The sequence below is a fragment of the Mauremys reevesii genome, linkage group 5, assembly GCF_016161935.1.
Source record: "Mauremys reevesii isolate NIE-2019 linkage group 5, ASM1616193v1, whole genome shotgun sequence".
NCBI lineage: Eukaryota > Metazoa > Chordata > Testudines > Geoemydidae > Mauremys > Mauremys reevesii.
This window is the reverse complement of record NC_052627.1, coordinates 42051900-42064876: the sequence shown is the minus strand read 5'-3', so window position 1 is coordinate 42064876 and position 12977 is coordinate 42051900. Positions and strand designations below refer to the sequence as shown.

Sequence of the window (12977 nt, the reverse complement as noted above, 5' to 3'; positions counted from 1 at the left end):
AGTACTTAATATTTTATTTTATGAGTGGAAGTCTGATGATATCAACTCAATTTGATCCCAAGGCTGAAGAAACTGATGAAGGCCTATTCAGCTACAGCTGTGCATAATTATTGGGTTCTGCCTTGTGAGTAATTCTGGACCTGGCCCACTGCCTAAGATTCATGTTAACCAAACAGGGGATAATATTTATATGTTCAAGTATATGGAGTTCCAGAGTGTACTCCAGAACACTAGGCTTCATCTGTTTTTAAATTGCTCAGATTTTATCTTTAAGCACCCATTGAAGCTCCTATCCAGGGAATGCAAAAGGCATAATTCTAAATTCAAAGTAACACACAGTATAAAAAATAGTTGTGACACTCTGCAGCATCTAATGATCTCAAAGCACTTCACAAACAGCAATTCAAGTCCCTGTGAGGTAGGTAAATATTTTTTTTTTTATAGAACAGGGGTTCTGTACAGGAAGATGTCCTAGTAGAATTTAAATCATGGATGATTTAAGTTTCTAATCCTGCTTTGTAGTGTGCTCGGGCAGACTTCAATTGCTGTGGATTGGCACAGCCTATGCCTGTGCACAGTGCATGGAAGATCCAGGGCCTAATCTTGGAATAGGAATTTTAACTCCATAGTTCATTTGTTTGTATTGGTTTATTTCAGATCTCTAACATGGTTTAACATCTTTTTTTGTATTTATGCATTTGACATGTTCCTTTAAGTGAAGTATGGCAATAGGACTTGCACATAATAGATTTAACAAAAAACGTTTACTGGGCAGAACAACAGAATGGCTAGTAGCTGAGTGATAAAATCTAATGGAAAAGTCTTTATTATTTGTTTAGTATGGATCTGGGCAACGTGTGTGATGTTTCACTTACAAAGAGGGTCAGTTTAATCTAAATCATATATTAGATATAGATAACACAAGCCCTGAAAATCTGATTTTTTAAGATTTCCATAGTGAATTAAAATGAAAATAATTTTAATTTGAACTAAGACCATGCCAATATATAGCTTTCCGAGTTCTAAAATGAGATTTGAGCCTTCTTTTACTCTTTCATCTCTCCTAGATCCAGTCTCCAAAAACCATGCATACTTTAAAGAAAATTTGATTTGAGTTAATGATACCTGTTAATTTTACATTATACCAGCATGACTGTCGAAAGAGAACAACAGAGAGCAATGTTCTACTGAAAGTGAGTAAGGGTAGAATATTCTGACCATATATCAAAATCTCCATGACAAAGTAAAAATGTAAGAAAAGATCTCCCTCTCTCTCTCTCTCTAATAATCACAAAAAGTCTTTTATCAACATTTGTTTAAAGAAATACACTACTGACACTCTCTGAAATAAATCCACAATATGCCCACACCTTGAATGCTGCATGAAGTTCTGGTTGATCCATCTAAAAAAAGATATATTAGAACTGGAAAAGGTACAGAGAAGGGTAGCAGAAATGATTAGGAGTATGGAACAACTTCCGTAAGAGTAGAGATTAAAAAGACTGTTCTGATTAGAAAAGAGATGACTAAGGGGGGATATGACAGAGGTCTATAAAATCATGAATGGTGTAGAGAAAGTCCATAGGGAAATGTTATTTATCTCTTAACTTAACAAAAGAACCAGGAGTCACCTGATAAGTGACTAATAGGCAGCAGGTTTAAAACAAACATGATAAAGTACTTCTTCACACAATGCAATCAACCTGTGGAACTAATTGCCAGGGGATGTTGCGGAACCCAAAAGTATAACTGGGTTTAAAAAAGAATTAGATACGTTCATGGAGAATAGCTCCATCAAGGACTATTAACCAAAATGGTGAGGGACGCAACCCCGTGGTCTCGGTGTCCCTAAACCTCTGACTGCCAGAAGGTGGAACTGGACAACAGGAGTCAGATCACTTCATAAATGCCCTGTTCTGTGCATTCCTTCTGAAGTGTCTGGCCCTGGCCACTGTCAGAAGATAGGATACAGGGCTAGATGGACCATTGGTGTGACGTAGTATGGCCATTCTTATGATCTCATGTACTGAAGACAAATGCTCACTTGATTCTTTTTTATTTAATTATAAACTTGATAAATTAGAAAGCAATGAAAAATACTTTTCACCTTATTTTAAACCTACTGTATGTAAATGATTGGCTCAAACCAATTACTATAATACAGCTGATTTTAATATCTTTATTTCTGAATCTGATATTGACATGCTAAGTTATTTGCAATATTGCTGTAGCTGTGTTGGTCCCAGGATATTAGAAAGACAAGATGGGTGAGGTAATATGTTATTGGACCAACTTCTGTTGGGGAAAGAGACAAGATATTACCTCACCCACCTTCTTACACTATACATTATGTCAGAAGATGTTGCTTTGACTTCCTATTTTTTTAAAAAAAATTAAGATTCACATTTCATAGTTCCAAATAAATGTTTGCATTACACATTTCCTACACATTTTTCCTTGTTTTCTGCACTCTACTTCAGTGAATTTCAGTGAAACAGCTTTATAAGAGGTAATAAATATAGTAAAAGTGTTTAACCAAACTAGCTTTTAAATAGTACCTCCTGGCACATATAGCCCTAACACAAAGTAACTTAAAAGCAAACCCATAGGAATTATTGTTAAATAATGATATGTTTATTCAAAGAGAATAGTTCTGAGTCGTTTTACATTAATTATAGTCTGTTATTTGAAAGGTAAAGCAGATGCAACTTATTCCACAGTGCTTCTAAAATAGTTTAATAAGTAATACTACCAGGCGTAATATCAGAGAACTGGACTTATAAAGAGCCTATGTAATAGTTTAGTCATGTTCTCTGTTTATGTGCCAAATGTTGCATCACACATACACTGAATTAATTCCTCAATGGCATCTACCTTGCAGGAATGAATTAGAGCTGTGAAACATATGGAAGTCTGTTACGCTAATCTAGAAACAGATCCAAAATATCTGTAAAAAGTTCATGGAATTGAATATGTAATCTGATTGTCTATTTTTTCTTTTTCTTTTTTGTAAAATCATTAAGTTTGTGTTAACTTTTAAAACAATGCTACAATATTTTTGATTTAACATTGCCATATCCAAAAATGTAGAAGAAAAAATTTAAATGGTCACTGATACAATTCAAGCATTCCAAGTAAGTTCCAGTGGTAATCAATGGAAGAATTATAATTGCTAGAAAGCATTTGTGTGCGCGCACAATGGGAAATAAACTGCATTTTCCAGCGAGTGAGTCACTTTCAGTTTCACTGTCCAGCTATAAGAGAAAGGATCATGCATACGTTCTCCCAAAGATGAGGTATAGCTCTTTTCCCAGGCGATTATTCAGCTAGTGCACTTCTACATAAAGCCCAACATTTTAAAATATGATTTTTTATTTTATACGTTTGTGTGTATTATATATATTTTATTTAAATGGGAGCTGGATCTGCTCATCCCCTCTAAAAAAAATCAGGCTATTTTATATTTGAGTGTCTAAAGTAGGGATTTAGGTACATAATTTTAGCTACCCACTGTGAACATTTTGGTGAATTTGTTTCAGGATCTGCTTTGTATTACTATTTACAATGCTTAACGTATCCCTTCCGTTACCGTCCCCAGATTCCATGTTGAGTATCACAGTGACACAACAGTAATGGAATAAAAGCACTAGGATCCTAATGAACCATTAGAGCAGTGGCACTAAGTCAGGTAGTATATTACGTTCTATTAGTGACAGTCATATCTGATGAAAACTGTATTGAAGTGCATTAGTTTTACCAAGTGTTATTTTTAAGCCGAGAATGGGCTGAATATATCCAACCTTACACAGTGTACTGAATCAGCACTACACCTCTACCCCAATATAACACGATCCAATACAACACAAAATTCTGATCAGGACTGGCTCTACAGTTTTCGCCACCCCAAGCAGCGCGCCGAATTGCCGCTGCGGACAGCGGGGGTAGTCTGTGTGCCCTTAGAGCGGTAAGCGCGTTTCCGCAGCGGCGGCAATTCGGCGGCAGCTTCTATGTTTAGCTGAAGCCGCCGCAGACAATTAAATATAGAAGCTGCTGCCGAATTGCCGCCACCGTGGAAACGCACGTGTCGCCCTAAGGGCACACGGACAGCCCCCGCCGTCCACGGCGGCAATTCGGCGCGCTGCTTGGGGGCAAAACAACAGGGACTGCCGCCCCTTGAAGATTGCCGCCCCAAGCACCAGCTTGGAATGCTGGTGCCTGGAGCCGGCCCTGATTCGGATATAACGCAGTAAAGCAGCGCTCTGGGAGAGCAGGGCGGCACACTCCAGTGGATCAAAGCAAGTTTGATATAATGCGGTTTCACCTATAACGCGGTAAGATTTTTTGGCTCCCGAGGACAGTATTATATCGGGGTAGAGGTGTAGTTGATCCCTCTGTGTCCCACAGTGGATTCATTCCAAAGGAGGGCAAACAGAGTTGCTGCCACAAGTCCAAACTTGAGCACTCCGCTAGGAGAAGGCATCTTTGACTTGTGATCTAGGATCAGTTAGAACCTTGTCCAGCAATGGCTGTGTGAGGAATGCAGTGAATCAGCACATCTCTTTCCAGGCCTCCTCCCCAACCACTGGGCTCTTTTGGGACTATGATGGCTTGCTATGTACACCCTAACAGAAGAGAGTTCATGGCCACCACAGTTTTCCCTTTTGATGGATCTGCATGGGAATAAATCTGGTCCTACAAACACTGGCCCCATTTCAGCAAGGTTCTTAAACACATTGCCTAACTTTAAGCATGTGAATAATCCCATTATCAGATTCTTACACACCCTTACTTGTGCTGAATAGTACCTTACTCCACTGGTAGCCCTCTCAACTTTAATGAAATCTAATTCTTAGCTATATGTAACAAGTCATTGTTACTATGTATACACACATGCCTGTGAAGATGCAATGGCCATATCCTCATCTGTTATAAATCTGTGTAGCATTAGCATTGCCTTCAATGGCACTATGCTAATTTATGCCAGCTGAGGATGTGGCCCTAAATGTTAAATGGTGGCAAGTGGCTTCCCTGTAGCATATGTCAGCGAAGTTCATATAACCTTGATATTTTCAAATTCCTCTGCACTTCCTTTAGGAGTTCTGTCAGCTTGATATAGCTGAAAAATGTATGTTTTTTTTTTAAAAAAACTTTCCACTTTTGAGGAAAAAATATCAAAATAAAAAACCCCAAAGCTTTTGGCCTAAAACCCAAAATCTTTGATTCAGAAATGCTGCCATGGTGTTTCATGGCAGTTTTTGTTTGGGTGCCTTACATCACTATTCTCCTCTATAGATAGAGCACCCTACTAGAGTATATCTCCTGAGATTCACCATAATTGCTCCTCTTGCTGAGTGGCAGTGTTGCATCATGGGAGCCATTGACTCCAGTGCATCATGAGAGGTATATTCCACTGGGAGAACACAGACCATAAGGAAGAATGGGGGCATGAGATGCTTGAATTACTACTCCCAGGGGCCACTATGGCAGTTTTTCCAAATAGATTTTTTTTGGTTCAGCCAAAAAACTGAAAATGGTTTGGTTTTAAAGTTTAGTGTTTTTCAACAAAAAGTCATTTTTCTCTTTGGAAACTAGACACTTTATGAAAAACAATCAAAAATCTAATTTTCCATCAAAAAATATTTCAATGGAAAAAGTTTGACCATTCCTAGTAATAGTTTCCCAATCTTATTCTGGACGGATAGACTAGAAACTCCTTCGGCAACGTTACATACAATACCAAGGAAGGAGGATGACTTTTCTTCAACAAGATGCCTAATGACAGTATTTAAGCAATTTTCAGAAGAGGCAGAGAAAGTTTCATTAGGTCCCATCCATGTTAAAAGGAAACTGTTATCTAGAACTTTTAACACTTCTGCTTACAGAGAGGTGCTAAGGTGGTTTCAAAATGGTTCCCCTGGCTGGTACAGACCAGGGACTCCATGTTACAAAACATTTTACAAATTGTTGTCTAGGCATCTTTACATTGGCTACAGAAACCATTCTGAAACTGTGTTAGAATGTTACTGCTAAGAATCTTGTTTAAAAGTGTTTCTGACTAGCATAACTTTCCTCTTAGCACAGAAGTTCCTAAAAGGAAGTGTAACACTTAAGCTTGCAAGTAGAGCTGGAGAGATATTAACAATGAATACATACACAGTCTGATAGATAAGACCTACTCTAAACAGAAATGGAAAATTCATCTGAAAGATGAACTGTGGAACAATGGATATTCTTTAAATTCCTTTGATAAGCACATTTTAAATCTGCTCTGGGGAACATGCCCAACCATTCCCATTGTCTAAACATGTCACCCTCAAGACTTCAGTATCTTTTACACATAACACACAATGATAGGTTATCCTTGCATAGTTTGACATAGCTTGGGATACCAGCCAAACACCTGAGGCTAAATCCCTAGCACACTGAAGTTGTATTTGCTATTGCCTATGCCACCATTTTCATATACAATTTTTAAAAACATATCCATATGGATTTAACTATGTTGTTAATGTCTGTACTTTCTCTTCTTTCTTGGTCTTCTTTTATTTTTAAGCAAATGGGATAAAATTCATGACTACATGGATTCTTTATATCAGTGCCCAAGTTGCTATAACTTAGTATATAAACAGCATAGATAGAAAACTGGGTAAAACTTTTCTCTCATAAATTTGGTATGTGTAATTATCTTGGTATTTAAAAATGAAAAAAAATTCCATCACGTGGAATCATATTGACTCCCACAGGGGTCATCAGTAGGGCTGGAGCCTTCACAGTACAGTTGAACTAACAGATATACTGACAGCTGTAGTAGGCTCTCATCCACTACATGGGCCACCTACTAGAAGGAAATAGAACCCACATTATGCCAGTAGATATCACAGCTATTTGCAGATGGCACAGGAATGCTGAGAACTCATTACAGCAGAATCTTTGGAAAATTTAGTTGCCAAACTCTAACAAGTTTTTATTGAGCATGTGTGAATTAAGATTTTCAGAGATTCATAAATTGGTCAAATGTGAGTAGATTTGCACTAGGATGTCAAAAGGCACATATCTGAGAAAGGAGCAACACGCCTGCCAAAGCTCAACTCTCAACTCCAACGAATGGAGATGCTAAAGCTTCTCAACCAAATGGCTGTAAGAAAATTTATAACATGGTCAAAACATACTTTGGACAAAACAATTTATTTTTCCCTAATCTTGTTCTGGGAGGTGAGAACCATTTCAAATGAAATTTTCCACAAAATAACCTGCAGCAGACACCCAGCATGAAAATTCAGCCCAAACGGTTAAAGTTTGGCAAAGTTATAAGCAATTGAAAACGAGATCTTATAACTGAAACTTGGGCAACCATAATTATTGTCGAGGCTATCATCGCCGCCTATAATAATTTCAAACTCCATTTTACAGCTGTGCCCTCACTAGGAAAAAAGGTGTATTTTAAAATTTGGGTTGTGCTAAGCTGTGTAAACCCATGTTACAACGCCAGCAGTCAAAACTTGGAATTTCCATTCCATAGGAAATTTCAACATTTCAAAAAAGTTTTCATTCTGATTCGGAACAAAAATGTGAAATTAAGAAATTTCACACAGAAAGGAAATAAAAAAAAAATTCAGAAAAATCAAACTGTTTCAGTTCATTGGTTTTTTAAAAAAAGAAATAGAGAAGCCAGCTGCAATGCCTCCAGGGGACTCCCTGGGCTGCTCCCAGGGACTCACTGGCAGTCCAGGGAGTCCCTGGGAGTTAGGGAAGACTCCCACCATAGACTGGGAAACCTAGAAGCCCTGAAAACTCCATCTAGAGCCAGGGTTCCCAAGCTCCTGGCTCTGAGAAGTCCTAGAAATCTGGGGTCTGCAACTCTGAAAGGTCCTCATGGTGGGATGGCCAGAGCCACGGACCCTGGAAGCTCTGGCTTCCCAGAAGCCAGCCAGGCAATGAAACGAGCTGTATTTCTGTAAAATATTAATCAACACTGGAGCATTTCTATGAAATATTTCAGTTTGGACAAATTGATGTTTTCTAATTAAAAACAACTTCATCAGAAAAATCCCAACCAGGTCTAGTCCAGAGAAAGACTGAAGACCCAATACACCCTTAAATGCCTCTCTGTTTAAACTGTACACTGGAAAGACTACCACCCCAGGGGACACCACTGTCTCTTGAGACTATTAACTATAGTTTGTACAGAAATAACAGCCTACTGCACATGTGCAGTATTATGGATAAAACTCACAACTCTACTTGGTGAGTTAAAGGAGCAACACAAAATAAAAACAACAATGCATGTGTTTTGATGAGAGTTTTGTGTCCAAATTTTATTCTGATGCACTGCAATTCTACAGTTCAATATTCTTTAGCTGGGAGCATTGGAAGTGTGTCAACTTTCAATTATCTTTACTTATATATAGCTTTAACCTTTTTTTTTTTAAATGTATAAGTGGAAGGAGAGGTAGTGGGTGTGGATAATCATTGTGAGTCATACACTAAACTCAAGTAAAAGTGTTAGCCTTTGATGAGCTATATTAAAAATTAGCCATGCTGTAAAAGAGTTCTCTTACTCTTTCTACCTTCAATGCACTGGTTACAAATCATTCACATTTTGCATTCAGGAGCTGTACAGGTAAAACCTTTTAAAGGTTTCATGGAAATAAATACTTAAAATTACACCACCTGGGGAAGATATCATACTAATAATACTAAGCATTTACACTACACTTTTCATAATCAAAGGATTTTGTAACATTGAACTAATTAATCAAGCTTTGTAACAGTTTTGTATGATACACAGGTATTCTAATTAGAACTGGTCTGAACATTTTTGACAAAATTTCATATTGGCAAAAATATGCTGTTTTGTCAAAGCCAAATCTTTTGACAGAGATTTACTGGTTTAGACGAAAAGTTCAGGAAGGTGTTCTTTTTAAGTCAGGGCTCCCAGGTCACAGAGGGTTAAGAGAGGGAGTGCGTGTGTTCAGGGGCCAACGATAATGCTGTTTAATCATAGAATATCAGGGTTGGAAGGGACCTCAGGAGGTCATCTAGGTCCAACCCCCTGCTCAAAGCAGGACCAATCCCCAACTAAATCATCCCAGCCAGGGCTTTGTCAAGCCTGACCTTAAAAACCTCTAAGGAAGGAGATTCCACCACCTCCCCAGGTAACCCATTCCAGTGCTTTACCACCCTCCTCATGAAAAAGTTTTTCCAAATATCCAACCTAAACCTCCCCCACTGAAACTTGAGACCATTACTCCTTGTTCTGTCATCTGTTACCACTGAGAACAGTCTAGATCCATCCTCTTTGGAACCCCCTTTCAGGTAGTTGAAAGCAGCTATCAAATTCCGCCTCATTCTTCTCTTCTGCAGACTAAATAAGCCCAGTTCCCTCAGCCTCTCCTCATAAATCCTGTGCCACAGCCCCCTAATTATTTTTGTTGCCCTCCGCTGGACTATTCAATTTTTCCACATCCTTCTTGTAGTGTGGGGCCCAAAACTGGACACAGTACTCCAGATGATGCCTCACCAATGTCAAATAGAGGGGAATGATCACATCCCTCGATCTGCTGGCAATGCCCCTACTGATACAGCCCAAAATGCTATTTGCCTTCTTGGCAACAAGGGTACACTGTCGACTCATATTCAGCTTCTCGTCCACTGTAACCCCTACGTCCTTTTCTAAAGAACTGCTGCCTAGCCATTGGGTCCCTAGTTTGTAACAGTGCATGAGATTCTTCTGTCCTAAGTGCAGGACTCAGCACTTGTCCTTGTTGAACCTCATCAGATTTCCTTTGGGCCAATCCTCTAATTTGTCTAGGTCCCTCTGTATGGTATTCCTACCTTCCAGCGTATCTACCACTCCTCCCAGTTTAGTGTCATCTACAAACTTCCTGAGGGTGCAAACCATGCCATCCTCCAGATCATTAATGAAGATATTGAACAAAACCGGTCCCAGGACCGATACTTGGGGCACTCTGTTTGATACCGGCTGCCAACTAGACATGGAGCCATTGATCACTACCCGTTGAACTCGACGATCTAGCCAGCTTTCTATCCACCTTATAGTCCATCCATCCAGCCCATACGTCTTTAACTTGCTGGCAAGAATACTGTGGGAGACCATATCAGAAGCTTTGCTAAAGTCAAGGAATAACACATCCACTGCTTTTCCTTCATCTACAGAGCCAGTTATCTCACCATAGAAGGCAATTAGGTTAGTCAGGCATGACTTGCCCTTGATGAATACATGCTGACTGTTCCTGATCACTTTCCTCTCCTCTAAGTGCTTCAGAATTGATTCCTTGAGGACCTGCTCCATGATTTTTCCAGGGACTGAGGTGAGGCTGACTGGCCTGTAGTTCCCCGTATCCTCCTCCTTCCCCTTTTTAGAGATGGACACTACATTAGCCTTTTTCCAGTCACCCGGGACCTCCCCCGATTGCCATGAGTTTTCAAAGATAATGGCCAATGGCTCTGCAATCACATCCGCCAACTCCTTTAGCACCCTCAGATGCAGCGCATCCGGCCCCATGGACTTGTGCTCGTCCAGCTTTTCTAAATAGTCCCGAACCACTTCTTTCTCCACAGAGGGCTGGTCACCTCCTCCCCATGCTGTGCTGCCCAGTGCAATAGTCTGGGAGATGACCTTGTTCGTGAAGGCAGAGGCAAAAAAAGCATTGAGTACATTAGCTTTTGCCTCATCCTCTGCCACCAGGTTGCCTCCCTCATTCAGTAAGGGGCCCACATTTTCCTGGACTTTCTTCTTGTTGCTAACATACCTGAAGAAACCTTCTTGTTACTCTTAACATCTCTTGCTAGCTGCAACTCCAAGACAAGACAGCATTAGAAGAATTTGTTTTCTTAGTAAATGTTAAATAGGTCTGGTAAGATGTATACCATATCTTGTGTGTTGTGTTCATAGATAAGCATATATTGAATAGCACATTGAAAAGACTACATGAAGTCATTAAAATAATTCCAAATTACTAAAACCATCAGACTTCAAGTATTTAAAGATCAAGGCCGGATTCTGTTCTCACTTATGTCAGAGTAAGTGAGCAACTCCATCAGTCACACGGGTGTCAAATTGATATCAATGAAATCAGAACCAGGCCCTTTGTCGTTACATGCCATTCTAACCTAACTCACTCTTGGTGCCCAATTTCATATTCCTTGAACTACCAAAACTCCACTTGCCCTCAACAAGAATTTGGAGTCTAGTAGAAATGCAGCATCAGGTACCTTTAAGTCAGACCCCTCCAGCCACTAGAAAAAATGGGGCATGTTATGTTGTTCACGTCCATTCCACATTAGGTGTGAGCGCACCACGTGCACAAGCGTAGGAAACTTTTTCCCTTAGTGGCTCCCGGTGGCCTCCGCCAGAATGGCGCCACTGCGCCATGCTTATATACCCCCGCTGGCCTGACCCCCTCCAGTTCCTTCTTGCCAGTGACTACGACAGAGGGGTAGGAGGGTGGGTGGTGGAATGGACGTGAACACCACATCTCAAAGAACAACAGTTACGAAAAGATAAGTAACCGTTTTTTCGTCTTCAGGTGCTTGTTCACGTCCATTCCACATTAGGTGACTCACAAGCTGTCATAAACAGACAGTTACGGGTTAAGGTCTCTTTTACCTGTAAAGGGTTAACATGCAGTACCTGATGACCACCTGACCATCTGTTACCATCTGTTACCACTGAGAACAGTCTAGATCCATCCTCTTTGGAACCCCCTTTCAGGTAGTTGAAAGCAGCTATCAAATTCCGCCTCATTCTTCTCTTCTGCAGACTAAATAAGCCCAGTTCCCTCAGCCTCTCCTCATAAATCCTGTGCCACAGCCCCCTAATTATTTTGGTTGCCCTCCGCTGGACTATTCAATTGGACCAGAGGACCAATCAGAGACGAGATAATTTCAAATCTCTGTGGAGGGAAGCCTTTGTCTGTGTTCTTTGTTAGAGCTCTCTTTGGATCTAAGAGAGGTCAGTCATGTCTCCAAGTTCTCCTGGAGTAGTTTCTACTATTTAATAGTGAGTATTAATTAGAAAGGCGGATTAGTCTTTTGAGTTGCTTTCTATATTTGCAATTGTGTGTTTGCTAAAGGAAATTCTTTATTCCTGTTGGCTGATATTGCTTTTACTGAGAAAGGGGGAGGGGGAATTCTCTCCAGAGATTAATAAGTTAGACCCTGTATTGTTCCATCTTGGTTACAGAGACAGTGACTTTTCTTTTTTTATTCTTTAATAAATTCTTTTCTATTAGGGACTTGGTTGGTCTTTCCTTGGGTGGATTCTCAGGGAAAGAGGAGGGGGAGGTATCCCTCTGTAGTTAAATCCCGGTGTCTCTCCTAGGAAAAGGGAGGGGGGAGGAAGCAGGGGGGAATGGTTTATTTCTTCTGGGTGTAAGAACTCCATGGATTTGGGGCTCTTGGAATCCCCTAGGATTTTGGGGAAGGACTGTGTCTCAATCCACATTTCCTGATTGAGTGGTGGCAGCTTTTACTAGATCTAAACTAGGATTTTAGTTTAGAGGGAAACCAGTGCAGGTCCCCACATTGGAACCCAACAGCTCCAAGTGGGGGTGAGACCTATGACACAAGCTTACCTTTGGAGGAGGGTAGGAGTCACAAAACAATCTACTGGAGGACCGCCCTGCCAACTGTCGCTCCTCCCGTGACTGCTGGTTGACTGCGTAGTGGGGCATGAAGGTGTGCACCGATGACCAGGCGGTCACCCTGCAGGTCTCCTGGATCAGGACCTGTGCCAGGAAGGCTGAGGAAGCTGCCTGTGCTCTGGTCGAGTGGGCCATGACCGCCTGAGCCAGGACACCTGCAAGGTCATAACATGCCCAAATGCAGTCCGTAATCCACGATGAGTTTTGCTGCACCGACACCGGAAAGCCTCGCATCCTCTCAGCTACGGCCACGAACAGCTGCGTGGATTTATGAAAGGGCTTGGTGCGCTCCAAGTAGAATGCCAACACTTG

The 12977-nt window shown here is 40.6% G+C and overlaps 1 protein-coding gene across 8 annotated transcripts in view; it reads right to left on the bottom strand.

The window, feature by feature from the left end:
- The window catches only part of SPATA5 (spermatogenesis associated 5), a 310210-nt gene that overhangs the window by 79128 nt on the left and 218105 nt on the right, over positions 1-12977 (bottom strand). The window lies entirely within an intron of this gene.